The sequence below is a fragment of the Chrysemys picta genome, chromosome 3 (genome assembly GCF_011386835.1).
Source record: "Chrysemys picta bellii isolate R12L10 chromosome 3, ASM1138683v2, whole genome shotgun sequence".
NCBI lineage: Eukaryota > Metazoa > Chordata > Testudines > Emydidae > Chrysemys > Chrysemys picta.
The window spans coordinates 64,977,566-65,005,415 of NC_088793.1; the positions used below are offsets into that span (position 1 = coordinate 64,977,566).

The 27,850-nt window shown below is 41.1% G+C and overlaps 1 long non-coding RNA gene across 2 annotated transcripts; it reads right to left on the reverse strand.

Annotated features, from left to right (window-relative positions):
* LOC135982256 (uncharacterized) lies at positions 1-27,450 on the reverse strand. Of its 2 annotated transcripts, XR_010599503.1 has the most exons (4): positions 27,246-27,450; positions 5,672-5,719; positions 4,692-4,771; positions 1-3,009 (listed from the first exon to the last, which is right to left on the reverse strand). It is a non-coding gene; the product is annotated as an uncharacterized LOC135982256 (long non-coding RNA). The 2 variants fall into 2 exon arrangements; XR_010599504.1 differs by lacking the exons at positions 1-3,009; positions 4,692-4,771; positions 5,672-5,719 and adding exons at positions 19,628-19,716; positions 21,515-21,643.
* Positions 27,451-27,850: the final 400 nt, after the last annotated feature.

The window sequence follows — 27,850 nt, forward strand, 5'->3', positions numbered from 1 at the left end:
AAAAAGAAGGCTTTTAATTAAAAAGGTAAAAATCCTCTCTGTAAAATCAGGATGGGAAAATAACTTTACAGGGTAATCAAACTTAAAGAGTTCAGAGGACCCCCCTCTAGCCTTAGGTTCAAAGTACAGCAAACAGAGATAAATACTCTAGCAAAAGATACATTTACAAGTTGAGAAAACAAAGATAAACTAACACGCCTTGCCTGGCTGTTTACTTACAAGTTTGAAATAGGAGAGACTTGTTCAGAAAGATTTGGAGAACCTGGATTGATGTCTGGTCCCTCTCAGTCCCAAGAGTGAACAACTTCCCAAACAAAGAGCACAAACAAAAGCCTTCTCCCCCCCCCCAAGATTTGAAAGTATCTTGTCCCCTTATTGGTCCTTTGGGTCAGGTGTCAGCCAGGTTACCTGAGCTTCTTAACCCTTTACAGGGAAAAGGATTTTGGAGTCTCTAGCCAGGAGGGATTTTATAGTACTGTACACAGGAGAGCTGTTACCCTTCCCTTTATAGTTATGACACCCCTCCTTCTCGTTCACAATCATTCAGAGATATCAAACCTATTTCTTACAGGATGCTTTTCAAGGGTAAGCATGTAGCCCTACCCTACAGTGTTATATTCTGTTCTTTGGGATGAAACTTTTATCACACCCATAACATATTTCTCCTTTAGGGCAAGTGAGCCTAATTTTGCTAAGATTAAGGCAGCCAATAATACTCTTAGCTCTTCGTTTTCAAACTTCTGTTACTTATCAAGCTATTTAACAAAGTTTGGGGGCGGGGGTTACAATCACATATACCAAGGCTTGCCATAGGAATATTTGTGACTCAGGCATTTGAATGGATTACAGTAGGGCAACAGGATCGAATGGGGGACTCAGGTTTGAGCAACATGAAGGCAAAAGGTTTTCATATTATTAACAATAGTCTGTTGCTAACTTGTGGGTTATATCAACATGGCTTGTTGAGATGATGAAACTTGCTTAGAGGGGAAATTTCAGAGAATGAAAATATTTTTCAAATGTCTGTAAAAATATGAGGTTCAAAATTGGAGAATTAACTTTGGATAACAGTGACAGTGGAGGTTCTCCTGTGGTTCCAAATTCATGTGCAATACTGTATACAATTAGTCAGAGGTCGAAATCATCATTTAACTTTTGCTATAATAACCACACAGAAGGCAAAGGGGATGATGATGTTCCTGGTCTTGATACTTATTCTTACCCTCCTTGCTTTTCATTCTTTAAATTATTCTTTTTTTTGCTTTAAAGAACTCAGGGGTCCATTATGGAAAAAGGAGTGCCACAAACCGCAGATCAATGACGGGTGTTCAAAGCACTCAGGATTGGCCTAACTCCACTCCCTCTGAAATGTTTACCATTGATTTCAATGGGAGTAGAGATAAACCAAGCTGAGTGCTTTGGAAAAATTCCACCCTGCTGATGGATGCCATCCCAAAGTTCCGCCTCATGGCCTTGGATGGTCCTGCAGCACCCTGTCCTCACTTCCCTCTTGGCTTCTTTGCAATAATAGACTCAAATAATAGATTCAGACTCCTGAATCCTGTCAATAAGATTACATTTTCTGGGATCTTATTTATTCAGTCTTTGGCTCTACAGTGACAGCCCTTAATCTCATTGATTCAGGAGTCCCATAGCCCTCTTTCTCAGGGCGTTGTAGTTTTCAGCCTTTTCCACCGTCTTTTTATTCTCTAACACTCAGCTCCTCCTGGTCTCCTTTGGGATACTCCTTGTTCTCTAGTGAGCAGCAACTCCCAGAGCTGGCTTCCTTATTCTCTGGAGTCTTTTCTCTTTCTTACCCATTACCCAGGCCTCTCCCTTATTTATTCCAGATTCCTGATGGGGTCATGTAACCCATTTTCCCCACATGGGAAGGCAAGTTAATTGCCACAGGTGGGGATGAGACTCATCTCTCCTTAAAGGGCCACCCACCTGTGCCAAAATATCCTTCATTTATTATGTCTGTACTTTAAACTGAAGGAACCCAGACTAGGATTCTCTACTACTATCTTCAAGCTTAATGACAGGCTCACTTTAAATATGTTTTTTAATTATACTAAGCTTGTGATTTTTACCATATACTTAATTCAAGAACATGTTAAAGAGGTCTCTAACGGCTGCAGCCAAGCTAAGGTATTGTGTGTTTAATGAGAGATGGAAATGTAAGACAGTTTTTATAACTACTTACAGAAAGATAAGTGGGACTTAAGATGTGTACAAAAACAGTCTGTAAAAGCATTGTGAAAAAACAGCATGGACCACTTAATGTCTTTCTGCAAATTCTCTTGAGTATCAGCGTTGCTATTCCTCTGTAGAGGGGCAAATTGTAATTTTGAGCCATAGTAAAATTTTAAAACATTGTCTTAAGATACAGCTTTGGGGGAAAATCAAATATAGTTATCTTCTTACTCCATGTTAATAATCTTTAGTCATTCCTACTATGGAAACTATTATTTAACTAATTTTTATAGGTTAACAATAATTGCACTAGTGACATCTGTGAAATTTCTTTAGCAACTGGTTTTGGAAGTAAGCCTTGGTCTGTATTGGTCAATCTTTTATTTGTGTCTTTGCAAATAAAATAAAATAAAAATCTGATTTCTCATCAGGTTTCAATGTTGAGTAAAATGTGTCAATTGCTAGCAGTGATTAGTAAGTACCTAAAAATGTGGCTGTTTACCCAAACTGTCTCAATCTTCTGAATTTGAAAAACTGGCCTTGAAATCTCATGGTGAAAGGTGTTAATTTCTCATGCTCCTTCTTTCAAACACAGCAAACAGAGTTCAACTGCTCTCAGCAGTCCTGGTTCTTGAATATGCTGGAAAAAGTGAAGAAGATTATGCTAATGAAATAAATCTGGAGAACAGTTGTCTGAAGTTTTGAATCTCCTCCTCCTCCACAACATGTTTGGTTTGGATTCTGATCGTGTTTGGGATCAACATTAAGACCGAGTCTTGTTTTGTTCAAATAGAGTTACTTATTCCTAATGATCTGGGAAATAACATAGAAGTTGTTCAGGTTTTACTCCTATCCCAAGTAGTTTCAGCTAAGAAATGTATTGCTGTACACAATGCAAAAAGCACACATTTGAAAGATATTTGCTAATCATAGAAGGTTAGGGTTGGAAGAGACCTCAGGAAGTCATCTAGTCCAACCTCCTGCTCAAAGCTAGACCAACACCAACTAAATCATCCAAGCCAGGGCTTTGTCAAGCTGGGCCTTAAAAACCTCTAAGGATGGAGATTCTACCACCTCCCTAGGTAACCCATTCCAGTGCTTCATCACCCTCCTCGTGAAACAGTGTTTACTAATATCCAACCTAGACCTCCCCCACTGCAATTTGAGACCACTGTTCTGTCATCTGCCACAACTGAGAACAGTCAAGCTCCATCCTCTTTGGAACCCCCCTTCAGGTAGCTGAACGCTGCTATCGAATCCCCTCCGACTCTTCTCTTCTACAGACTAAACAAGCTCAGTTCCCTCAGCCTCTCCTCGTAAGTCATGTGCCCCAACCCCCTGATCATTTTCGTTGCCCCCCACTGGACTCTCTCCAATTTGTCCACATCCTTTCTGTAGTGGGGGGGGCCCAAAACTGGACGCAATACTCCAGATGTTGCCTCACCAGTGCCAAATAGAGAGGAATAATCACTTCCCTCGATCTGCTGGCAATACTCCTACTAATGCTCCTTCTTGGCAACAAGGGCACACTGCTGACTCATATCCAGCTTCTCATCCACTGTAATCCCCAGGTTACGATTATGATTATGTAATCCCCAGGTTATATTATGATTAATTAAAGCTGTAAACATGAATGTATAAAGATGAAGTGTACTAGTTTTATTCCCAATTTGCAGCATAGCTGCTCAATTTAAATGAGATCTGAATTTGCTGTTAAAAAATCTGAAATAAATTAGATTAATTCATTTCTCTCTGTTAATATAATTTTGTTAGTTAAACAATGAGACACACAAATAAATAAAATGCGTTCAGACATTTGGGAAGACAGTGGTAATGACACACCCATATAAATAATCTGCAAAATTGCCTGGGTCGGAGCAATGTTTGCTTAGCTAGCCCCATAAGTTGAACAAGTCATTGTACAGATCAGATGGGCAAAAGAGAGCCTAAATACATCCATGTTTCTTCCAAGGCACAGCTAATTTAATTAATCTCACATTCACTTGTTTTCTTTTCTTTCTTAGACCCCCAGGCAAATTTGAAATTATGCACCTCACTTCAGCAAAAAGGTGCTTGAGGGGCTGGTTACACAAGTTGACTGAGCTTCAAAAATCCCTCTAGATTTCACTTCACAGTTAGACCCAGTCACAAAAACAAACATTCATGTCCACTACATCACTCTCATATACTTCTGAATACACCCAAAAGGTGAGATGCATGAAAACTAAGATGGGCCCAAACCCAAACTTTTTATCTGAAACACCACAAACCCTCATGATAAAATGGAAGCTGTGGTGAAATCATGGCCCTATTGAAGTCAATGGCAATCCTGTCATTGATTTTGTTGGGACTGGAATTTTATCCCAGAGCTGAACTCCCCTTTTTTGGCTTTGCAAACCAACCCCCTGCCAGGTTGTCTGTTGAGCAAATCTTTTTATCATCTGACCTAGCTATCTCCAAACACTGATGAGATTCAGATTAAAGAGAATCCATACTTGACCAGATTTTGGTTTTGCAAAACTAAATCTTGATCAGTGACGTTTTCCTAATTCAAAATCCATCCTCCTGGATCCACCTGTAATGGAAACTAAGCTACAGTCACATTTTATTACACAAAGATGAAAGAACTTCAGACCCAGTTTGGCACTAAGACTTATTTTTTTCTCTTTAATTCTGTGTAAATATTTGTATAGGCCTAAGTGAGAGGTTAAGAATGAAATGGCACTTGATTCAGGATTTCTCATTTTCCCTGTCTGAAGTCACCATTATCAATTGAATATAATCTTGATATATTTTTTAAATTTAATTTTTCCTTAGAGGAGTTAAGCAAAATCACTCCTTTACTTCCAGACTGCTGCCAATTTGCATGGTGTTTGCATAACATGAAGGTGCTGGACATTACTCCTTGGACAGTGATAATCATGTAGACTGATGAAAAGCATTTTTCACAATTGCCAAAATGGCTTAATAACCATATTAAATTAAAATAAAGCTAAAAACATTAACTTCTAGAATAAATATTTACCCTACATGCTCTGAAAAGATTAAAATAAGAATAGCATGGCCATGTGCCAGTAAACCAGGATCTGGAATGTATCCTACCTACTAAACTCTATTGTGCAGGAGGGGTTTTCATCTGTTATTTCAGGGAATACATGCATTTCTTTAATGGCTAGTATTCTGATTGTAAAAGATAGAAGGAAACCCTTCAAAAAGCACACTTAGTCTTATTTACAAGATTGAAAATGAAATATCAAAAATCCTAACAAGTGTCTACAAAACAAGACACTATTCTAGAGGGAAAATATCTGATACCATAATTATATGCGGGGCAGGCTACAACATAGCTAAGGTTGCCCAGAACTTTCCAGTATATACAAAGGAAGTGCAACAACAAAAGTCTGAAAGAATATTTTCTTCCTTCTTCTGAAGTTAAATGTTATATGTAAGATGATTTGTTGCAAAGTTACCTTACCTCCAGATAATTAGAAACACCGGTAAAACTTCAAGATTTTAAGTGCACCTGTAAAACAAAAACAACCCTATGTTACTGGTTTTGTCCATTAATACTTTCTGAGCAAAAAATGAAAGAGATCTACTTTCTCACCATATTATAAGAATAACATCCATTAAAGTTAATGAGAGTTGCTCATCTCCTGGCAGGAGAATTAATCCAATAGAGAAAAAGAATTAACTAAACTCTATCCAGTTCTTCACTAAAAGGATCTGTTATTTAATTTTGATTTTCTGCTTTTCCCTCTACTAACTTCACTTTACTCGTCCTTTTACTATAAACGTGCTGTTTAAAAATCATTAGCAGTCACTTTGAAGTTTTTCATAAATCCAGCTTAGAATGTAGAATTTCCCATGGTAGAATGTAAAAATAGTGGATTCCAACTGGTAACTTGAAGAGCATTTCAAAGTATTTTCTGTCAACAAATGTCTATGACTTCATATACCCATCTGTAACATGGAGAGAAGGGTTGATCTGTTTCTAGAAGCTCTATAATCAATTACTCCTGTCAGAAAGATGCTCTAGAGAGCTTCCGGCATGAGGCAGCTACTCTTGGGCTAAGGCTTTCTTGGGCAAAACCAAAAATTCACAATGTTGGTACAAAAGTTTGATACAAGACATCTGTGCTTCCAAACAAACCATGGAAGTAGTGGATGACTTGATCTATATAGGTAATAAACTATCATCAAATGGGAATAGTTAGCCAGACTTAAACATTTTAAATAGGGAGGGGTCAACTGAGTATCATCAACCAAAGATTCCCACAATGGGAGGAAAATCCACTCCCAGTTGGTCTGCTTAATTGTTTTATAGATTAGGTACAAATGCTAGCAAGAATTAGATAATTCATTCATCAGAGCTATAAAAAGTAAGCAATAAATGAGAAGAAAGTAGATCTGTATGATCAACAGATTTTTCAGTTCATTGGCAATTCCAAAAAATCAGAAAAAAAATTGGTTTGGGTTCACCAGGAAATGAAATGTTTGGAACTTTTGAGCAAATCCAAAAGGTTTTTTTAAAAAGGTTTCAGATTGAAACATTTCCTTTTATTTTCAATTAAAAAAAATACATTTGAAAGAAATTTCTAAACAGAAAACTAAACTGAAAATTTTCATTCTGAAAAGATTGAAATAAAACATTTTGATTTTTTTCAGATTTTTGGGGGCAGAGAGGCTTCACAAATAATTTGGTGAAACTGACATGAATTCATGAAACATTTTGGTGTCATCAAACTGGCATGTTTCACTGAAAAGAAAATAAGTTTCATTTAGCAACTAGTAGCAAGTCCTTGTCAGTTACCTGTGGCTATATTTACAATGATACAAGACACTGTTCCCCACTACCACCCTGACTTCAGTGAAAATTAGTTTAAATGACTTCTGTTAATCCATCTGACATCAAGAATAAACTCAGCCAATCCAGAAACTAGAACGGTAACATGTGACAGAGCATTCAATCTAACATAATCAACCCAGCTGAAAAAGTGAAAACCAGTGCAACAGGTATGTGCTTTCCAACTACTAAGGCTTATCTGTGAATTTTTTTAGTCAGAAAATTATGAAGTTTCAAAGATTGGCTTCAGTTTCATGTGTGCTTGAAACAAGTGTTTTATTTGAAAATAAACCCAAATACCTTGTGATGAAACCACAATAATGAAAAATTATTAGAGCCTGTAAAAATGTGTTAAGAAAATTAAAAAATGTTTATGAAAAAATATAGAAATTTCAATTTTTCAGAACATTTTGGCCACCTATATTTATTATGTTTGGCATAATGCTAGTGTGCTTGGTAACACAGAAGATGGAAGAAGGTGGAGTCTCTGCTCCTAGGAGCTTATGTTCTATAAACGGTTTATAACTATAATGTAAAATTGCGAAGCATCAGCAACTGGACTGCATTTAACAGAGAGAAAGTAATCAATAAAATGTGCTTCAGGAATACAAAAATGCATAGCACTAAAATGTTTTATGGCAAAATTATTTGTTTACAAGGCTTCGGGTTTTGGGCTGACACCCATTGTCTACTCCAGCATTTAGAGGAACCTTTTCTGTTTAAAATGTACCACTTGTTTTCCATTAGCAAAAATGACACCCTTTGAAAAGATAGGCTGTGCTCGCCTCAAACTGTTAACTACTTCCAAACTAAGACCTCAGCTCTATATAGGGATAGGCTGGTTCAATCCCATGAAGTGAGTGGACTATGCACTGACATAAGGATCTATGCTAGCGGATCCAATGTAGGATCAGAGCCTCAAACCAGCTACTTCCCTGCCAGATTGGGTGTGTCTTTTACTATCCAAACACAACTCCACTCTTGAAAATAGGGAGCTGCTTTCTTTTGTTTATACTAACATCCCAGTCTGGATAAGCTGGTTGATAGGTGAAAAGGATACACTGCACTTATTGCAACCTTTTTCATCCAACGATCACAAGGCACCTCATCCAAACCCCACAGAAGCCAACCCTAGTCGTTCCATTAATTTCAATGGGCTTTGAATCGGGCCACAAAGTGAAGAGAGGAGAGACACGCAGAGTGGTACAAACTAGTTAAAAAGAAGAAGAAAATTTTCTTCCTAACAGCACAGAGTCCTGCACTAAGGGACAAACCCTCTCCCCTCTTATGGAGCCACAGAGGGCCACAATAAAATGAGAAGGAGGAGAGGGCAGGATGCTGGGAGTTCACCTAGAGATCTAAAACTTTGTACACTGGAGAGGGAGGGGAGCTCCAGGGGTTTTCCCTCTGCACTGCTACAAAAATGAGGCTGAGTGGGGAGGGGTAGGTGGATCTGGGTGGAACATCTTGGGAACCACCTGTAATCTTAAACACATTAATCCTACCGCTGGCTCAGTTACTAGTGTCTTTGGAAACTGCTCCAGGGATGTTACTATGAAGGTGTGCATGGGCAAACAGGAGGTTAATTCTAAGTTCAGCGTTTTTTCCCCCATCACTTAGGTGCTGAAGGGAAGATAATGAGGCAGGGCTAGAGACTCCATGCCATAGAATTCTCCATCAGAATAGCATGAAGGTCTGTAAGTGTAACTGTTAGGGAGGCAGAAGGAAAGGACATATTGGAGTAGGGAAATCTCCATGCCCTGTTATTAGAGGGATGAGGTCACACCCCTTTCTTTTGTTGGAAATTATGTACTCTAAGCACCATGAAAAATAAAAGATTATAGCTAGCCTGATGGACTTTTCTGTTTTGCTAATCCACCTGGTGAGTCACTGTGCCTTCCTTGTACCATTTATCCTTTAGCATGGGTCACATGCCAGGATGCTATTCTACCAGTACATAGAGGGCATGCAAAAATACCATCTGGATAATGTGATTTTAAGGGAAGCACCAAAGCTGGAAACAACTGTTGTATACAACTGGAAAGTGGAGATTCCCATCTTTCCACTGCTATCTACAATTAGGTATTATCCTACATGGTTCATAAGGATGCTATACGTATCAGTAGTCACTGGTCCCTTAGACCAGACAAAATTAAAGGAACCCTGCCATTGCATGAAATTGAGCAGACAGCTCAGAACGCTTTCACCAGCCCAAACATCCTCTGATCAGCTTTGCTCACACTATAAGCAAACCTGGACCTTGTCCCCTGGAATATTCAAATTATGGTCAAGTAAATGGGTAGGATATTAGAGACTATGAGTGGAACTGTTCAATTGCAATTGTTAACGGAGTCCAGCAATTAGCCAAATCTTTTTATAAGTGCCTCGTTAGCCTGGGGAAATAATGATGATGCTTTTACAGTCTAAGCCATGGCCTATGCCAGGTTACATGTAAACCCTTTTCCTACCTGAGTAAATGTATAGCCAAAATCCAAATGGACAATTGATGGTTGCAGCTTCGTCAGTGTTGCTCCTGGGGCCTAAACACTTTAAAGTTTGCCCCCAGAGATGACATGTGGGGAGGCATGCTGAGTCACGTCCCCTGCCTTCCCCCCAGATTTCTGCCAGGGTTCACACCAGAACGATCTGGCAGAACACATGAACTAGGGGTCACCAAATGAAATTAATAGGCAGCAGGTTTAAAACAAATAAAAGGAAGTATTTCTTCACACAACACACAGTCAACCTGTGGAACTCCTTGCCAGAGGATGTTGTGAAGGCCAAGACTATAACAGGGTTCAAAAAAGAACTAGATACATTCATGGAGGATAGGTCCATCAATGGCTATTAGCCAGGATGGGCAGGAATGGTGTCCCTAGCCTCTGTTTGCCAGAAGCTGGGAATGAGTGACAGGGGATGGATCACTTGATGATTACCTGTTCTGTTCAATCTCTCTGGGGCACCTGGCACTGGCCACTGTTGGAAGACAGAATACTGGGCTAGATGGACCTTTGGTCTGACCCAGTAGGGCCATTCTTATGTTCTTATGTTCTCTTTGCCTTGCCCAGGGGCTGCCCCTGGCCTGTGTCTTTGCAAAGCTCATCCCTTCCACCCTCCTCCCACTGTGGCTGGGAGCAGCTCCCATCCCTTCCCACCTGCACAGTGCCAAAAGGCTGCTTCTGGCCACCAACATAACCCAGCCATCTCCTGTCCTCCAGCTGCCTTGTGCTTCTGGTCCCCTGGGAACCTGCAGGGATGGCTGGGATCTGACAGAGAGGAGGAGGTGACACTGAACCCCTACCTGGAGAGAATGCCATGAGGGGTCAGTGCAACCTGGCTCCTTCCCTTCCCTGCCAGTGGCACTGATGCCATCCTGGTCTGGAGGTGCCTCCTGCCATTGCCTGCCCTGCTGCGCAGACAGCAGCAGCCAAGTAGGGCAGCCTCCTGCACATGCCCCTGGCTGCGACGACTGGGGGAACAGACAGGGCATAGGGTTCCACCCGCTCTGGACAGCCCGAGCTACCTGCTGAAGGTGGTGGAGGGCTGGAGGGGCACTGCCCATGGAGTGAAGGGCATTTAGAGCTACCCTCAGGCTGGCAGAAATGTGAGAGGTCTCAGTGCAACATGGATGGTCTCCAAAGCTGGCTCATGGGGGGTGTCTCCCTTGAGCAGCAAGCAGCTTGCCCTGCTCTGGCAGTGTCTCTCCAATGATCTCAAAGTGCTTTACAAGCCGCAGTGCACCACTGGGAGCGAGGTGGGGATCCCCCATTATAGAGAGGGGGAGGCCTTGCATTTAACCTCATGCAGCTGTGCGGGCATGCATGCGTTCAGGGGCTGCACATGCAGCCCTGACAACGAGGCCCATCTGCCTTGTCCAAGCTCACAGAGTCCATCACAGAGCCAGGAATAGAGCCCAGGGGCTGGGATCCTGCTGCCAAAGGCTGGGCAGGACTGGGAGCCTGTGGCCAAAAGTGGGGCTGGCTGGTGGGGCTGGGAGCTGACTCAGAGCTGGGAGGTGCTGGGAAGCTGTTCTGCATTGCGTTGAAGAAGGCTCAGCAAGTGACTGTGAGGCCCTGCTGCAGCCCACAAGGCTGTGTAGCGTGCTCCCCCCACATGCATCACCTCTGCTGTCAAGATTCACACCAGAACTCAGTGCCCCAAATTATTACAGTACCGTGCTGATTTTCCTCTGCTACAGACAATCCTAAGTGGCCAGCAGCCTCCCAAAATGATTCCAAAAGTTCTTGGCAAGTTTCTGTTTTTTGCTGGTTCCACAAATAAAAAACTCAGCTCCATAACAAACAATTGGTTTTAAACCTGTTTTACTCATTACTACCCTCTGCACAACCTACCAAAGGTCTCAAAAGTCAAAACATGTTCATGAACAAAAAAGCCCATTGGCAGACACTTATCTCTGTATATTCTTCTTGAAACTGAAAATCAGGCACGTGAAAACTCTCCAGATGCACTGGCAGTAAACAATACGCTGATAGAAATCTGCTTTTTCCATTAGATAACCACTATTCTTAATTATGTCAGCTCTGATTATGGAGTGCAAAGAGGCAAATTAATTCACATCACCACAAATGTGTGGTCGGAAGGTGGATTACGTGACAGTCTCTGTATGTCAAGTAATGTTCCAGACTGATAACTCACCTATCACCACTCCAAATGTCACCAGGAAACTTGTCCTACAGTATGATTTGTTAAAGGTGTTAACAAACATTACACTGCTGTCAACCAACTGTATGAGATTTGTAGCCTTAATGTGAAAGGGACGTGTCCTTTGACTGTGTGTCATAGCCTTAGCAAAGGAGAGGAATAAGAAATCCCTTATAATATCTGTGTGCACCTTGCACATTCCAAAAATGCACACTACAGAAATTATGAAGTAACCTGAAGAAAACAGCATGATGTTGAGGTTTATTTGCACTCTTTGCATTCAATATTTTTAGCCATTTCTAACTATAGCAATTTATAATGCCTTGTGCATGGCCAGAGAGGCATTTTTCCTCAGTGGAAACTGTTGAACAACTGTGTTTATAAAAAAAATCTTGAATGCTTTTAATTGTTTGATCCAAATGTTTAAGCTAGGATCAACATGGAAAATTGCTCAGTTTAAAACAAAAACAAAACAAAACAAAGCACACAGATCTCTGTAAAAGTGTCCTCAGCAAATGGCATTCTAATTCCTATCATCTTCCCATTCAAGAATGGGTACAGCTCACAGATGGCAGGGAATGCAAAAGCAATCAGTGAAATAGCCACATTACTAAGACTAGCAGGAGTAGCAAAACAATAGCTTGCTTGTGCTGCTGGTGGTGATACAGAATAGGGTTAGGGATCAGATCTAGGCAAAGCCAGGTATTGTTTTAGTTCAAATGCAGAGATAGGTCCCATTTTATGGAAGCTTTGGTAAATGCTACCAGTTTGGGCTTTCCTTTCTGTGGACAGTTTAGGATTTCACTCATTGCCAAGAACTGGGCAGGAACAGGTATTAAGGTGTGTGAGCCCTTCCACATTGAAAAGTTTATAAGTCCAGGAAGATCTTTAAGCATAACTAGAGTTGAGAATTTGGCTGTGGTCAGTGCATCAAAAATTGTGTCACTAGCTAAGTTATCAGCCATTCAGTATATACTCTCAGTGTATTTCTAATGCTGTTGGTAAGTGAGCTGTATTCTGCCATTGCATATGTATGGCCCCCACTAACGTTAACGGGAGGAGTTTGTGCATATAACAGCAAAGTTTGGCTCATCGTCATTTGGAGGAATCATTATCTGAGGTCTTTTGGTTTATCTCTGCTACTTTTCAAGTCATGAGGGCATGTCTATATGGGGACACCCAGGAAAGTTAAGATGGAGCAACCAAAAGTGTGAAATTAAGGCAAATGAAATCCCTGTATAGATGCTCTCATTCAGAAGTAGAATGGCCTTAAGTCTCTGTAACTTAACAGCAACAGAAAACTAAGGCCACTTTATTTCTGAATGAGAGCATGCACACATGAGTTTAAGGCTCTTCCATGCATTTTAAGTTCACCCCGTACTTTGTCTTCACTTTTTTTCTGAGTGTCCCTGTGTAGACAAGCCCTGAGAATTTTGTGGAAGCAGGACCCTCTCACCTGAACATCTTTATAAGACAGAAAGATCTTCTTGCCTTGTGGGGAGACAACAGGTATTTCAATATTTTTATATTCCACTGATGGGATTTTGTCCCCCACAGATTTTAATAAGATATTATTTTTATATATCTCTTTGTATGTACTTTCCATGAACCCTGGAACTTTTGGCAATAGCTGTATCATTGCTACATCTTGTGTCAACAGTTATGTTTTCTTAGTTGAAGGGCTTGAGATAGCAAACAGGAATAATTGTTTTTATCCACTGGCGAAAAACAGATTAAAGCACCGGGTTTAAGGGAAAGGAAGGCTTACGTAACACAGCAAACAAAGAAGAAGAGATTTGTACATTACTTGCATTACATTTACAGTAGAATTAATTTGTCAACACACATTTTACCAAACAGAATCCTGGGACACACCTAGGCTTTCTCCATATGCAAAAACAATAAATCAGTAGCTCTTAGTGACATTTTAAACCAAATAAAAAAAAATCTACCTGGCTGTGTGCTCTAATTGACTGCACTGTCATAAATTGGCAAAAACATAGCCCGTATGGGTTCAATATATTTTCAAAGATTCGTTCTAATATAGAGTAGGCATAATTACTAAACACAGCTTGTGCTTCCTAAACTTGGCAGCCAACCTGCAAAGCAGGGGCTAGATTCTGATCTGATTTGCACTAGTCTAAATGAGATCAAGATCTTCCCAACACTGCTAGATGAGGCATTTGATAGGACTTCACAATATAGTATAATTCAACAATAAGCAATTCAGGTCTATATAGAAGAAAATCCTGGCTTTCCTTTTTTCCAATGTCAGGGTGTTGGGTTGCATGTGGGAAGAGCTGTAGAAATTAGTGTTCTTATATGAGCAAAATAAAATATTATTACTAAATGGTATTCTCTTTGTAGTTGTTGAGTGCGTCATAGTTTTCTTCCTACTATCCCCATTGTCTGTTGTTTCCATTTCATTCTGCTTAAAGTAAATTTCCCTTGTGTATTCTTCACAGCAATCAGTGATTGCTCACCTGAACTTACCAAGAAGAGGAATCTTTCTTCACCTCTGCTAACTTGTTTTGATCTGGTAGGACGAAGCTGAAAATTCTTCCATTTCCCGTCCTTAATGTCCTGCCATTGGTTTAAAGCACAGAGGCACAACTCACTGGTAAGTTTCTCCCCTTTCCTCTGGACATCGAGTGTATCATTCTAACAACTGAGCCATTCACACTAAAACATGTTTTAGAACTTTGATTACACGGTTCTACAGCCAAAATAAATGTCATCAAACGTTACTAATTCTGGGTCACTGAGAATGAAAATGATGCTTAAAATTGTTGATTGGCTCTAGTTTTCAAGATATGCTATGACCTATTTCCAAAATAACCTATTGGGTCAGTATATACGACCCTTGACTTGGGAATGGCAGAGGATAACTGAGTTATAAAGGGAAGGGATCTCAATTTAAACCAGAAATGACTAAAATACATCTTTGACTGGATCTATCAATAAATCTATGACTGGGTTTGGACAGTACTTGCTTTTTAGGCAAAACAATGAATGATGCAATCTGAAGCTGGTATTGCGTCATACATGATATGAATTGCATCATGTTATTCCTAGAAGTCATGGATGATGCAATCATAACGAAGCTTACATCACTCTGCTTGAACAAATTGCCCTATATCAGCTCTAGAAATCATACAGTGTCGTGCTCTCTTATTTGTCAGTGTTTGATTTTGCAAAGGGACACATTTCTGTTTAGCCAAAGTGAGCAGAGATGCCTCGTACTTGTGTGAACAGTGCAGATAACTTCTGCTATGTTTGTGGTGAAGTGACTTTTGCATCACAAAAGTGCAGTATAACCACTATGATTAAGAAAGCCTATCACCTTTATTTTGGCTGCAAAATTGGAGATCAGGACAAGAGGTGGGCCCCACACATATGCTGTAACACTTGTGCAACAAATCTTCGCCAGTGGTTGAACAGGAAAAGGAAATCTATGCCTTTTGCAGTGCCAATGATTTGGAGAGAGCCAACAGATCATACCAGCAATTGTTACTTCTGCATGGTGCCTCCAGTTGGGAAAGGTGTGTCAAAGAAGAAAAAGTGGACTGTGCATTATCCAAACATTCCATCAGCTATACGCCCAGTACCCCACGGAGAAGGACTGCCGGTTCCTGATGCACCAGAATCATTCTCGCTTGAGTCAGACGAGGAAGAGGAAGAGGATGAAACTTCTGGTCCTGAACCATCAATGTCACAAGACCCACATTTTCTCCCATCCTCCTCCTCTGAACCACACCTCATAGCACAAGGTGAACTGAATGACCTTGTCAGGGATTTGGAACTACCCAAGAGTAAGGCAGAGCTGTTGGGCTCCAGACTACAGCAGTGGAATCTCCTGGCAGGTGATGTTAGGGTTTCCATGTTCGTGACCGTCAAAAGGATCTTGTCCCATTCTTCTTCATGGAAGGTGATCTTGTAGCCTGCAACAACATCGATGGTGTGATGGCAGCCCTCAACATCGTTCACGATCCAGATGAGTGGAGACTGTTCACTGATTCATCGAAGATGAGTCTTAAAGCTGTTTTACTGCATAATGGCAATGTTTTGCCATCAATTCCAGTTGGTCATGCAGTCCATATGAAGGAAACCTATGACAATATGAAACAACTTTTGAGGTGCATAAACTATGACCAACATCAGTGGCAGCTTTGTGCCGATTTGAAGGTTGTTGTTCTCTTGCTTGGTCTGCAGACTGGATACACAAAGTACTGCTGTTTTCTCTGCGAATGGGATAGTCGTGCAAGAGATTCCCATTACATCAAGAAAGAATGGCCACTCCGACAGTCATTGGAGCCTGGGAGGAAAAGTCTTCAGCATCCACCACTTGTTGAATCAAGGAAGATTTTGTTACCACCCTTAGACATCAAGCTGGTCTGATGAAGAACTTTGTCAAGGTCATTGACAAAACACAAGCAGCTTTCAAGTACCTCCGTGGAAAATTTCCAAGGTTAAGTGAAGCTAAGATAAAGGAAGGTGTCTTTGTTGGTCCTCAGATTCGTGAACTTCTTCGAGATGATGCATTTGATCATACACTGCGTGGCAAGGAAAAGACGGCATGGAAAGCCTTCCAGTTAGTGGCAATAAATTTTCTCAGAAACAAGAAGGCAGACAACTACAGGTTGTTGGTGGAAAACCTCCTCAAGGCATACAAAAGCCTTGGTTGCAACATGTCACTAAAGATACATTTTTTGCACTCTCATCTAGATTTTTTTCCACCGAACTGCGGAGCAGCGAGCGACGAGCACGGCGAGCGATTTCACCAGGACATTGCAACAATGGAGAAACGCTATCAGGGCAAATGGAGCCCATCAATGCTTGCAGACTATTGCTGGACAGTGACAAGAGATGCTCCATTTAATGAATACAAGAGACAAGCCAAGAAGCGCCGAGTAGACACTGAATAGGACTAAACTATGTACATAATAGTTTTTTGCCTTTTGTTTCATAATCAATTTTATTTATATAACCTTTTTGCTGATTTTTAAAGTGTTACATAAACAGGACAGGTAAAATATTATCATGTAAAGCAACCATAAACACATGAAAAGACCTAGGTTTACAATTTATGATTAAAACTCTACTATCTACACAATATCCATAGACATAAAATGTAAAAACTTAAATATCTTAGAAACAGTAGCCAATCAGTTGTTTTAATTGTCATATTTGAATTCAGCACATCAAAATACATAATAAATAGCACATTTTATGTCTGAAGCAGACGACTTCTCAAAAATTGTAGACCAGTGTTATGAATGAGATTCAGTGTTGTGTTAACCAGTGACTTCGTACAAGTAAATGCCCAAACTACATGCCACCATTTAAAAGAACTCACTCACGAACTGCAGAAAACTCTGTGATAATAGCAAAATTAGAGTCAGTGTGTTTATTATGGGCACTGCTGGTAGCTCACCCATTATGAAGGTTGCCCTACACTTCTCATTATAAGATTCTGGATTCAGTTGCTTATAACTTTACCCATTTGGGCTGAAATTTTCTAGTCAGGGTGTATGCCTCAGGCTTAATTTATTTTGCCCATGTTCAAAATTCTGGTGACTTTTTTTTTAAAAGCTGTACCACCTTCCATGTTATGGAAGAGAGACATGAAATTTGGCAGGGGGCATGGCCTTTGTGTCAGAGGAGGACTTTTGTCATCTCTGTGAAAAATCTACCCAAATTTGGCCACGTTATAAATCACAGATCTTACATACTCTGTGGAGACTTGCTAGATCTTCAGAGCTAAAAATGCTGAAGATTCTTTCTGTATGGGTCTGGGGCTGAGCAGGACTTAATTTGAAATTGCAGCTCTGGGCTGTTGTGGGCTGGGTGAAGACCAGACACTAGAGCTGAGAGCAGGAACCTGTCTCTCTTGTGCTCTCAGTGCCCCTTGCTGGCAGCAGCATGGAGGAGGAACTTGTCCGATTCCAATACAGACATCACAAAAGCCAGACAAGGGCCTGGGGAGTAAGTTGGGACAGGAGCTGAGGGGAACCCAAGACTCAGACTGGAGATTGACAGGGAGTGGATAGGAAAACTGGGACTGGGAGTTGAGGTTTCTGGGGAGGTTGGGATTGCCTATGAAGAAGACTTGGAGTTGAAGTGGGCAGAAGATACATAGGTTTTAAGAACAGAAGGGACCATTAGATCATATAATCTGACTTCAGAGGTGACTGGGAGTGGGAGCTGGGGAGGGAAGTGGCTGGGGTTGGACTGGAAGCCAGCAGGTTGCAGTGGGAGATTAAGATTGGATGAAGAGCCAACAAGGGAGACTGACAACCAGTGAAGCAGGAGGAAGGAGGTGGGAGTGAGGAGAAATAGCTCTGATGAAGGATCCAGGATTGTGGACAACCAGGACTAGCTCAGTAAAGAGACTGGGACAAAGAGCAGGGAGAGGAGATTAGATAGAGAGCCCAGGGAGAGGTAGTGGGCTTGAGATAGCAAACAGGAATAATTGTTTTTATCCACTGGTGAAAAACAGATTAAAGCACCAGGTTTAAAGGAAAGGAAGGCTTACGTAACACAGCAAACAAAGAAGAAGAGATTTGTACATTACTTGTATTACATTTACAGCGAAATTAATTTGTCAACACACATTTTACCAAACAGAATCCTGGGACACACCTAGGCTTTCTCCATAGACAAAAACAATAAATCAGTAGCTCTTAGTGACACTTTAAACCAAATAAAAACCCAAAAAATTAAGGTGGGCTATTGATTAGTCTCATTAGAGTTGGTTTGGCAACACCCATTTTTCATGTTCTCTGTGTATATATATCTTCCTACTGTATTTTCCACTGCATGCATCCGATGAAGTGGGTTTTAGCCCACGAAAGCTTATGCCCAAATAAATGTGTTAGTCTCTAAGGTGTCACAAGTACTCCTCGTGCTTTTTGCTGATACAGACTAACAAGGCTACCACTCTGAAACCATCAAATAGTAGTTACTTTTGTCTAGGAATCCAAGCTCCCTGTCTTGAAAGATATGCACTTTACCAGATTTTCCAAGGTGGTGAACCAAAAAGGAGAGAAATCATGTCCATGCAATCTTTTCATATAGCTATTGAAACATATTTATTGCAGTTTGGGATTTTTCACAGATGCTATCCAGAGTAAAAAAACCATAGAGAGTAAAAATGCAACATCTCTAGGATATATTTGCTTCACAACTCAAGTGTCTACATGACTGCAAACTATCAGTTTTGTCGTGGGTCACAACATTACAAATGCCGTGATTTTGGGCAGCTCTCAGGAGAAAATGCGGGCTGCTCAGGCATTTCCCCACAGCTGCCTACAGTTTCCTCTTTCCTCCACCATTTGTGCTGCAGGCAGCTGTAGCAGCTACCTGTGGTTCTAGGGCTTCACTATGCTGTATGAGCAGGACAGAAGCCCTAAGGGCAGTGTAGGGCCACCTGCCTCTTGAGCTTGAAGCAGCAGCCTCGCCCTTCCACCCAAAAGGGAGAAAAGCCAGAGAGACTCCAAGAAGTTGACTGGAGACTTCACTGTTGCCCATCTATTTCACATGGCAGTAAAATATTATACGGCATGGGTAGCAGTACAAAACATTGAATTACATGAACCTCTCCTGCAATCTCCATTCAAGTTCTGAAATGTTCTGTATAATCCAATGAAGCCTCTGTGTTTATCTAAGTATCCCCTTTACTGAATTTTGAGTGAGAAAACAATGCTATATAATATATTCACTAAAACTTTGTTTGGAAGATTTATTGCTAAAGATGAATAGTTCAAGGCAAATCCTTTGCAGGTAGCTGGGTTCATCTCTACTGTTGTTGTCTTTTTACAGCTCCAGTATAAAGCTTGAATATCCAGGTCTAATGGACACTACATGAAAGACTTCTGAATATGAACATTTGCTGGTGCAGCATCTGCACTGCTTTAGCAAATTTTTCATAAATGACCATCTTACCTTTTCACCACATAGAGCCAAAGAGGATGCTGCCGGCATGCATCCTCCGATGAACGTCTGTTTGCCAGCTGTGTTCAAAGGGTTTGATAACATGTTATAAAACTCCAAAAGCCTGAGTAGCAGCTGTTCCCAATCAATTTAATATATTTGGGCTGGGGAGAAGAGGGGTTCTTATTAAGAGATGTAAGCAATGTCTAGTTATATGACCCAATAATAAACATCAGTTTTTTAAAAAGTCGGGGTCATTTTGGGACCCCTGAAGTGTTGTTTTTAAGTCTTTCTTAATTTCTGCAAAGAGCAAAATAAAAGGAACCTTCCACTCAGCGCTGTATATGGTACAGGAATTTAGGTATGAATCCATTATAATGGAGCAGAGTGCACCCCCTCTTGGTGACCCCCCATATTGACCCAAATATTTGGAATTCTGTTTCATAAATTTTAATGTGGGAAATATGACATTCTAGACAAACAAGAATGCAAGCGTATCCCCTGCCTATCATTGTAATTCTAAACAGTTCCAGCCCTGCTCTTCAGAAAGGAAGATAAGGAACATTCTTGAAAGAGAATGATTACAGTAGGATTTGGAGAACTTTGGAGCCAAGATAAGATAATACCTAGTGCTTTTCATTAGCAGCTTTCAAAGCTCTTTGCCAAGGGGGAAGGGCAATATAAATATCCCCATTTTCCAGAGGGGAGACTAAGGCACAGAGATGCCAAGTCACCCAGCAGATCTGGGAACAGAACTCAGGTCTCCTGAGACCCAGGCCAGTGCTGTAGCCACTGGAACAGCCTGCTCTCTAGAATGCTGCCTTAGGATGTTCTAATAGAAATCCCTTACGCTCAATCCTCTCCTCTCCTGTACATTAGTGAGTAGGAAGAGGATGATGGGGGGTGGGGCCCCTTTAGTTAGCACAAACTGTAAGGTAGTGTAATGGCATAGAAATATACTAGGAATTGAAGGTGACTAATGGGACAGTCCATGCACCACATTCCGGTTCCTGGTTATCCAAGTCAGCTAGAGTGCATGCTGCCATCAGCAGTCCTACTGATTTCAATGGGAATTCGGACCTTAATCTGCTTAAACACTTTTGTAAATCCCAGTAGGCCCCAGTTTGCATCCTTAGCCACCTAAATAGCTTTTAAATCAGCTACTACAGTGAGAACTGTGATAAAATAAAGTGCCTAAAACCACAAACACAATGGTCCTTTCACCTGAACGTTTTTATTTATTTATTGCACGAAATGGTGCCTAGATTCTGTGATGGTATTAAAAATATCATAGAACTACTCGAATAAAATGACTTTAGTAGTGATGTACTTTGTACATAGAAGGAAGGTACACAGATAATGTACTCTATGTACTTAGTATCATTGAACAATAAATGAAAGTGAAGCTCTCTTGTGTGCGCATTCATGAGAGCTACACTGTAAACTGTACCCTTTAAATTGTCAGAGTTTTTGTTTGTAATAACCAGATAGAAAAGTTAGATTGCATGTCAAGAATGAGAATGCTGAATGCTCTACCTTGTCACTACATGACTTGTGTACACTGAAGGAGAACATACTGTATGTATTGTTTTAATATAAAAGTGTCTTAGAAATAATGCAAGATAGGTGAGGTAATATCTTCCATTAGACCAACTTCTGCTGGTGAGAGACCTGAGGAAGAGTGCTGTGTAGCTCAGAAGCTTGTCTCTCTCTCAGCAGCAGAATTTGGTCCAATAAAAGAATTATCTCACCTACCTTGTCTCTCTAATATCCTGGGACTGACATGGCTACAGCATCCCTGTTTATTAGAAGGAATGCGTCAACTGAAATTTTCCATTCTGAGGTGGCTTTCTGTGACCGGGTGTGCCTCTATGGTACCTCTTCATGGCCAGTCAGGGCATGATTCACCCAGCTCCCGTTCTCTGCTGATAGGTCACTGTCACTTGCGAGATCCAATGTAGTGGTGCTTTAGCCCTCCAATCAAGGCACACTTCAGTCGTAGCCCTTCTGGAATGTTAAAGTCCAAAAGAAATGAGGAACAAGAAATCACAACTCAAAACAGGGCTGCCCAAAGAACCTTTGATAGGACTCTGCCCTTCTATCCATGGCTTGCCTTCAAGGAGTGCATACTGCAGCCGATCTCCTATTAACCCTCTTATTGCCAGAGTGGGGTCTCTCTGCCCTACCACACTCCCTTTCAGCTCTCCTTTCTTTGTTTCTTAACACTTTGTCAGGTTCTTTACCCTTCCAGTAGACAGTAATGAACACTTACCACTTTTCCAGACTCTCAGAAAGCTCCAGTTTCAATCAGACCCGCATTGTTGGCACAATAGAAAGGTACTTTCATTAATCTTAACAAAAAATAAAAACATATGGACACACAGACACCAAGGAATGTTGTGTACTGGGAACTTCTGAGTGAAAAGAGGAAAGATTTGGCCTGAAATAACATTAATTATCTGAACAAAGCAAAATATAATTACATTATTGCAGATACCTGAGGTGAAAACTTTTGGCATGGTTATCTGCTTCATACGGTCACAATACATTTGGATTTTAAATGTGGTTAACATGAATTAGATTTTGCACAATCTTTCAGGGGGAGTGTTCCTTCAGTTTTCCGAGAATTTACCTCTGCAATGATTTGTATGTGTGTGTGTGTTATTATTCACCCACTAGTTATATATTTCAGACAGGGTGTGGTGTCCGGTAAACAAGGAAAACAATGCTGAAATTCAAACTGTGTGGAAATCTATAACTGTATTTAGAGTTAAGTTTCTTTAACAGACCTGTGATTACATTTAATACAACAATCCCTACTATGAATGGATCTTGCACTTCATCAACTGTCATGGTCCTGGCACTTTTGCCTTGCTCCCCCCAAAACTATGAATCCAAACTTTTTGAAAAGTGATAGAAATGATAACTACCTAAACATGAACTATGCCTTTGAAGGAGACTCAAGTACTATTATAGAAGTGCTATTTTATGCAAAAACTCTTGTGCTGTGTTAACTTTTTGTGACTAGCCTGCCCTAAGCATTGAATCAGCTTTCTACCGTGTTTGTGTTTATTACAACTATAATGTTTACACATAAGGAAAAACAATGGACATGGGAAAATCCTTCCTTTGTTATACTGACCTCTATGTGAGAGAAAGGAGCTGTTAGGAATAAGGGCCTCAGCTATGCCTGCTCAATACATCTGATGCCCTAAAGACCCAGCTGGGCTGCCTGATTAGCTGAGGAAACCAGCCGGACACTTCTGATGCTCAGCAGCAGCAGTAGCTCATTGGCTGTACAACACACATGCTCATCGATTCTCTGGCTCCCTGTGCTCGTCTATCCAAGTCCTGCTCCTGCTTTACTCCTCCACCGCTCCACCCCAGATTGTGCCCTGTACTCAGCCTTGTTCCCATCCTGTTCCACCATTGCTCCTGTCTCAGAACCAGACCTGCTTCTGTCTTCCCTGACTCCTGGCAATCCGGTTCTGACCCTGGCTCTGACTTCTGACTCCATCTGACTTCTGACCCTGGCTCTGACTTCGGCCCTTGGCTCTGGCATTTGGACTCGACCACTAGGCCTGACCACTTACGACCCAGTCTGCTGACAGGAGCAGAGTGGAACCAGGGCAGGATAGCTCAGGGGAACTTAGGGAAATATGTTTTTTGTATGTTTTACAGCTCTTTTAAAAAGGATCTTTTGGGGGGAAAGCAAGTGCTTTTCCTACTGAAATAAATCTCTTTTTCTGCACCAGGGATTACAGAGATGCTGACCTTCTGGAGACAAATACTTCAGGGCATTTGTAGAACAAGTAAAACTTCCTAGGCAGGAAAATTGATTTTCAATCCCTAGCAAGAGACATCCCACAAGGTTCTTGTTGTTTTGTTGATTAAAGGTGGGACAGATATGGAAAGTGGATTAGAGGTTAAGCAATAACCACACCAAATGAAATGGCAGTACAACATAAATTCTGTACCTTAAATGCATCTATAATGAACCCACAGGATCTATCCCTCTGACAACCTTTATTCACAGAGTACTTAACACAGTCAACTGATGTGTTGGTGTTTCTTTTATGGAGGCACCCATTAAACTATGTCTACCAAAACCTTGGGATTAGCAAAATTCAGAGATTCAAAGATTCAAAGGCCAGAGGGACCACTGTGATCATCTAATCTGATCACCCTGCCTAACACAGGCCATAGAACGTCCCTGAAACAATTCCTGTTTGAACTGAAGCATATATTTTAGAACATAAATCCAATTTTGATTTAAAAATTGCCAATAATGGAGAATCCACCACAACCCCTGGTGAGTTATTCCAATGGTCAATTACTCACTATTACAAATTTACACTTTATATCCCATTTGAATGTGTCTAACTTCAATTTCCAGCCATTGGATCTTGTTATACCTTTCTCTCCAAAATGAAGAGCCCACTATCAAATATTTGTGCCCCATGAAGATACTTATAGACTGTGAAAAGTCACTCCTTTACCTTCTCTTTGTTTAACTAAATAGATTGAGCTCCTTGAGTCTATCAACCGTAAGGCAAAATTCCCAATCCTTTAATTATTCTTCTCTGAACCCTCTCCTATCTATCAATATCCTTCTTGAATTGTGAACACCAGAACTAGATACAATATTCCAGCAGCTATCGCACCAGTGCCAAATACAGAGGTAAAATGTCCTCTCTACTCCTTCTTGAGGAATGCATTTTGGCCACACCATTGCACTGGGAGTTCATGTTCAGCTGATTATTCACCGTGACCCCCCCCCAATCTTTTTCTGAGTCCCTGCTTCCCAAGATAGAGTCCCTCATCCTGTAAGTATTGTGTACATTCTTTGTTCCTATATGTATACTTTTATTTTTGCCCATATTAAAATACATGTTTTCTTTTGCCCATTTTACCAAGTAATTTGGATTTCTCTGTATTAGTGACCTGTTCTCATCATTATTTACCACTCTCCCAATCTTTGTGTCATCTACAAACTTTTATGAGAGAAGTGTTTATGTTTAAGTTCTGCTGTCCTGTGAAGCAAAATTGCTGATGATCACTATCTTGTAAAAAATAACTATAGGTTTACCCTGTTCTTATTGACGCATGACACTTACACCAATTGGTTCTCAAGATGTTTATAAGCCAGACAGAAATGAAAAAAGAGTAGACCTAAAAGGGAACAATCAAAATAAAATTACCTTTACACATGGCTGTCCTCCTTTGTCACAATGTAAGGAGAATAATCTAAGATTTACTGGCTGCTAAAACAAACAAGTCTACTATTAACAGGCCTATTCTGAAAGTTGTTTGAACACAATCATGACCTAAGTGCAAACATCATTTGCAAGAGAGATAAGGGAGTATGGTAATATCTTCTACTGGACCAACTTCTGTTGGTGGGAGACAGAGGCTTTCAAGCTTTCACAGAGCTCTTCTTTAGGTCTGAAGAAAGAGAAGCAGAGCTCTGTGTAAACTCGAAAGCTTGTCTCTCTCACCAACAGAAAATGGTCCAAAAAAAAATATTACCTCATCTACCTTTTCTCTCTAATATACTGGGACCAACATGGCTACACAACACTGCAAACATCACTTTCTGAATACCTAAGGCTCAAATCTGCCTCCCTTACTCACACTTGTTATGTTCACAGCATACACACAGAGAAATTAGATAAAAACGTACTCTCTTTCTGGAAGGTTGCAATGAAATACTACTTTATTTTTTAGAATTCAAAATGATAATACACAAGAACCCCAAAACAGAGAGAAACAGAACCAGCTGCTCTCTAAAACAGGCAGGTGCAACTCCCCTCATCTTACTGTAGGCTGTCTGCCTGCAAACTGTGCTTGCATGCTTTGATTCAGAAACCCCTACCCTGCAACCAGGACTAGTTTCCCTTCTTACTTAAGTGATAGCTTGCAGTTCCAACACAGTCCTCAACACTGTATCTTATTCAGAATAGCCCCTTGAATAGAAAGAGTAATGAGGTGTTACTCCATCTAAGGGTGGCAGAATCAGACCTATAGCTCTCTATTTGGAGACAGGTAGGTAAAATAAAATAAATTCCTTAGGCCCCTGATACAATACAGGTGCCCTATGTATAGTAACGTGATGGGAGTATTAGATATACGGTAGATGATGACTAGCTCGAGGTCTAAAGTAAGGCTACCTGGTTTACGTACATTTACAATATGCTTTTAAACTTAGGGTTACCATACGTCCGGATTTTCCCGGACATGTCCGGCTTTTTGGGCTCCAAATCCCCGTCCGGGGGGGCTGCCCCAAGCACCTGCTTGCCAAGCTGGTGCCAGCCCTGTCTCTACATGGCCCCCCTCAAGGATTGAGCTCAGAACCCTGGGTTTAGCAGGCCAATGGTCAAACCACTGAGCTATCCCTCCCCCCCCCATGAAGTTCAGAAGTTACATGAAAGAACACACCAGTGTGTGGGGGACAGCAGGCACTCAATCAGTTATAGCATTTAGCTTCACAGGAAGCAAAGAGAGAGAGAGAGAGAGAGAGAGAGAGAGAGAGAAGGGGATATCTTTATTTTCAAATGCTTTGGTTCCTGCCATTTACTGCTCCTTGTCTGCCTCTCAGCCACTATAAAGGATGTAGTGCAATAGGGTCTTTCTACTGCATACAGCACTTCCTGTTCAGCTGTTACAGGAAGTGTTACATGTGCTAATGCCCACTGCAGAGCAGCAATAGGACACAGATTAAAGTTTGTCTCTTAAAGCAATTTGACTTGGTGGCTTTTTTGATTGGAGCAGAAAGGAAAGGAGAGAAGATGCTCAGAAAGGCCTGTTCTCACTCAATGCTTCCACAGATATTCTGGACAGAGGATTTATGGCTTTTGTATTGGAACAATGAGTTTGGTCCACCACATTTCAATCTGCAAGTGATCCTGGTTACAGGATAAATAGATGTGGAACCTAATACTGGCCTCCTTTACACCCAGAAAACCCCATGAGGTTGCCCAGATGTACGTGAGTACAAAATTCGACCCCTCAAAGGACAAAACCCTGCTCACTTGATTCACACAATAATCCTTGTGATGGGATCCCCGCGGTGCAGCCTGGGACTGTGGGACCGCTGTGCCCCCTCAAGTCTCTCCAGTCTGGGCTGTCTCTCACAATGACTTACTAGTGACCAGTAGCAAATGCCTCCAGGCACTGTGATCACTCAGCACAACCGCATGTGGAGCCCCACGCCCAGCTATATTGCAGGAATGCTCCCAGACCACTCATGAATTACACAGAGAAAGGCATCAGAGCCAAATCCCCCCCCTTCCAGGAGTGTACCCCAGGAATATACCATCTTGCACCGCTCAAGATGAGTAGTGCAAATTTATTAATTGGTTCACCACTTCGTCAATGGAAAATGGATACACCAGCGCAAAACCTGAGCAGATTTGTCACATACTTCATAAAAACTCACAGGCAAAGATAAATAGTTTAAAAAATTATTGATTATAAAAGTTTTTAAGTGATATTAAGTGATAGGCAAAAAGTCAGTGTTAGTTACCAAAAGAAATAAAATATAAGCATACAGTCTAAACTCTCAACCCTACTAGATTGGGCAGCAACTAGATTAAGCAGTTTTTCTCACCCCACTGGATATTGCTGTCCTTAATTACAGATTTTCCCTTAAATCTGGGCCAGTCTCCTCTGTTGGAGTCTTCAGTCTTCTTCTCAGTGTCTTTGCTGCTTGCAGCATAAGGTGAGGTCAGGAGAAAGGCCCCACACATGGCCACTGCATCTGTTTTATAACCTCAGTCCTATGTGCTTGGGGAGCACAAGTCCAGGCATGTCTGGGTGAGCATTGCTGAGTCTCCAGGCAAGGTTGAGCAATCCCCCTGGTGTGGCCTCATGCAAGTGAGTCACTGAATTGTAGCTCCCTTGCTGGACAATGGTTGTTGATGGGTTGATTGATACCCTGCCCAGGTGTTGGTTACTTAATACACATATATGGATAGAGAAATGACTTTCAGCAGATCATAACCTTTCCCCTGATACCTTACAAGGCATGCTTTATATGTAAGATCACAATCACATATAAATAAGGAATATGGGGGGGTTAGAGGGTGTTCCCCCAAAGTACAGAATGTCACATTCCTATTGAAATCTATGGAACTGCTGCCCTGAATCAGATAAATAGTTATGGCTCTGCGCTAGCATGATGCAATACAGATGGTTCACAATGATATGTGAAAA